The sequence below is a fragment of the Cuculus canorus genome, chromosome 6 (assembly GCF_017976375.1).
Source record: "Cuculus canorus isolate bCucCan1 chromosome 6, bCucCan1.pri, whole genome shotgun sequence".
Lineage (NCBI taxonomy): Eukaryota > Metazoa > Chordata > Aves > Cuculiformes > Cuculidae > Cuculus > Cuculus canorus.
In genome coordinates, this window is record NC_071406.1 from 10948783 (window position 1) to 10952655 (window position 3873).

Genomic DNA, 3873 nt, shown 5'->3' on the forward strand with positions numbered 1-3873 from the left:
GAAGAAAGAATCCCACTGACATACATGAAAGGCCATAGGAGGAACTTGCTAGTACTTTAACATATGACTTCTGGTAGCATGATGGCTCCTTTGTCACCTGCAACTTATTGTTAAATACTGAGGACACACAAGTGCTACGTACCTTCTAACAAACAAGACCTTTTAACTTTGATACTTCTTGCCATAAACAAAGATTAAGATAAGAGAACGATTACTAAATATAGCACCCTTTTTATTGCATAATAATTTGTCAGTGTGTTTGCTGTATCTGAGCTTTCACAAGCAACAGTTTGGTTTTACAGTTTCTGGGAATTTATTTAGTTATTTCTGCAGAGAAAATCTCTGTAATTCCTTAAAGCACATTATAATTGCTGTGGCTGTATGAGTCTGTCTGAACTAAGAGTCAAGCAACTATTGTCTGAATGTGTGCTTAGAATCATAGAATCACTAGGTTGGAAAGGACCCACTGGATCATCAAGTTCAACCATTCCTAACACTCCCTAAACCGTGCCCCTCAGCACCTCGTCCACCCGTCCCTTAAACACCTCCAGGGAAGGTGACTCCATCCCCTCCCTGGGCAGCCTCTGCCAGTGCCCAATGACCCTTTCCGTGAAAATTTTTTTCCCAATGTCCAGCCTGAACCTCCCCTGGCAGAGCTTAAACTTAATGACTTAATTAATAATTCCATTAGTGCTGCTGATGTTTCATTGATATCAGTTCTCCTGTTTCGGTGATTCTCTGTCTATTCTCCTAAACCATCAAATCTCTACTAATTTCTACCTCCCACCCTAGACTGGCAAACAATGGGGCATGTGCAGCCTCTTACCCTCCAGTCTCCAGGGAGAGCCTGTTGTGACCACCAGTATGTCACAAAATTGACAGAGGAGGGCAAGTAGAGATGAAAAGATCTGGTACATGAAGCTCTGTTCGGCACATTATTTCCTGGAGAAACCAGTGCCTTTGCATTGCAAATGATTCACACTTCTCAAACCTGTGATCATGATAAACAGGAACAACCAGGTAAGAATGGATGTGAACTCTAAAAATATGGGTAATATGCTAGCTCCTGATGTGCATTCACTATAGAGAAGAGTTTTGATATGTAGAACTACGCACTCAGCCAATGATACCAGTGTAACCAGCAAAGCTGCACCATTTACAGTTGCTGAAGACCTGACACTCATTTTTAATAGCACCCTGGGAAGTTGTCTTGGTTCACACTTGCTTCACAGCCAGCAGGGAAGTTTTAAGTCATGAATTAGTCTAGTTGCACCTTGAGGCAGCGTTGGAAAATTAGGATGTATTGTGATGACTGAAGAGTCTGGTAAGGGGGGTGGATGTCACTGGAAGACCAGTGGCTTACAGCTCTGCCAGACACTCTCTGCAGCCAGGTTTGTCCCCCTCTGCACACCAATTTCTAACTGAAGCACATGCTGTGACTCCTGAAATGGCAGTGCCCAGGGTGGTTGTTTTTCTCTGAGGGCTCACAGCACAGTCTACGCAGGACTGAAATGCTTTATTCTAACAAGACTTTGGGGTTAGTTTTGGGTGGCCCTCGGCTCGCTGTGAGGTGCAGCTGGTGGTGGCCTGAGGTGGAGATGGGATGCTGCCTGATCAGAGTGGCATGGCACTCCAGAGAGAAAACCTTGCCAGGTGAGCCCTCCCTTTTTTCTGTCAGCTGCCCAGGAAGGGGGAGTTTGCAGGAAGGATCCAAGAGGAACCAAGGAGGCTGGGCGTGGCAACTGGCACTGGAGTGAGCAGCAGTAGGGGCAGGAGCTGCATCCAGCATGGGCCAAAGGGGTGTCAGGAGTGAGAGAAGGGCTGAGGTGACCCTGAGCATGCCCCAGGCCACCCCAGGGCTGGCCCTGACCAGGCAAGCCCTACTCCCTGGCTAGGTGTGCTGGGGCAGGCATTGGCTGCTGCTGGTTCCCCCATCACCCTTGGCCTCGAAGCAATCTCACAGCCAGTGTGGGCTGTCTTGAACCCATCCTGCCCCCAGCCTGGCCTGAGCCCTTGCTGTGCTGCCCCGGGGAAGGCTGGGGGTAACCCCCACCACCAAGTTCTGGGACTGACACTGAACCCTCTGCAGGGGGATGTGGACACACATTAAGACCTCAATATCAGCCTGCCCTCAGGGCCTGGGATTTCTGCCATCCCATATAACCACTCTGGTTGACCACACAATGTCCACCATGGGGCTTCCTTGGGGTTTGTGAGCCGATCCCAGGCTGACAGTGCCGGGCAGGTGCTGCCAGGGGCTCACTGTAGGGATGGGGGATAGGTGCAGGGAGCTGGCTGTGTTGGAGGGGCTTTGGGGCCAGAGTGGCAAAGGATGATACAGACAAAACATTCCACGGCTTGCTTTTGATGACCCAGGAAGGTTTGCGTGGCAGAGAGAAGACGGATGAGGCCACTTGTTCCTTGTGCCAGCAGAGAGCCTCCCAACCAATTTTGCTGTCCATAAGCCACTGATGTTTCCTGCTTCAGTGCAACTTAAAACTTCAGGACAACCCTAAGTTCAGGAATGACTTGGGTAAATTTCTGATCTCTCCTACCCTCTTACATACAAGGAAAGCCACCCTCTGAACATAGGAGATTAGTGCACAAAACTGTATGTCTTGCTTTTAGAACAGCAGATCAAACAAAGGTAGGTGGGGGAAGGGGAAAGGTGTTGAATGTACAGAGCTGGTCCTTGGCATTCAGAAATGTCTTCATAACCTGCCAGTGTTGCTGTCAGCAGAGTCTGCCAGAGGAGATCACCTCTACAGCAATTAGAGATGGCTTTGCAGGGGATACACCAATGGGTTGCTCATCTTTCTTGTCTGTGTTTGATAATGACAGGGTAACCTGTATTTATTTCACAGACAGACTTCACTCTCAGTTGTAGCAGGATCCAGGGTCACCCAAACATTTTAAATGAGAAAAATGACATCTTTGCCTAAAAAGGAGGAACTGGAAACCACCACGGGCCATCTGATTTCTTATAGTCTCAAGCAATGCAATTTACTGGAGCACAAAGTAAAATAAACACCATGTTCAAATAAAGAACTTGGGCAGGTGAGGCACCTAAAAATAAGAGGGTTTGGGGAAACAGGATCCTGCCTGCAGAGACCTTGTTTTCCGTCTTGGTCTCTAGCCATTTTCAGAGGCTTCCTTGGATGCGATGTCAATAAGTTTCTGTCTCTCACCTGTTTTCCCTGCGTCACAACTGTGTTACTTGTTCCAATGGCCTTCTGGGCTACTTCTTATTTCTAGATCAGGCTCCCTTGAGCCCGATCAGCTCTCCCTCGAGCCTGTCCATTACTGCTTCCAAATACCTCCTCTGCACAAACACACTTCCTCTCAAGACAGGAGGGCTGCCACCCAGATAGAGTCAAATACCTGCTGGCTGTCCTTCCTGCTCCCCCTCCTCTTGCCACATGGCTTTAGTGAGCCCCTAACACAAAACAGCCATGATCACTTCTAGAAAGACCAAAATCAGTCATGTTTCTTTCATGTGAAAGATGCAGGTGTAACCTGTTGCTTTTTACCCTGTTGGGCAGTAAGAAGTGCTTTGGCATAAAATTTTGTTTAGAAGGAAAGAACAATTGGAGTCTGAGGCATAGAACTTGCCTGTACTGGTAATTATTGCAAGAAAAGCGAGCTTGTACTCTGCTCTAAGTGCACAATTAGCATGCATTGGGATGAGATACCTTATTCCACTTTAAGAACAGAATATACAACAGCCTCCGTTTCCTTTGCACAGTATGGAGAGCTGGCAGTGGACAGCTGGTGTGCTCTCAGTTCCTGCATTAGCTTATTTAGCAGAAACTTCCTTGTGTCAACAGGTCTCAAGCATTTATAACTTAAAGGAAGAACACTGCAGGTCCAGGC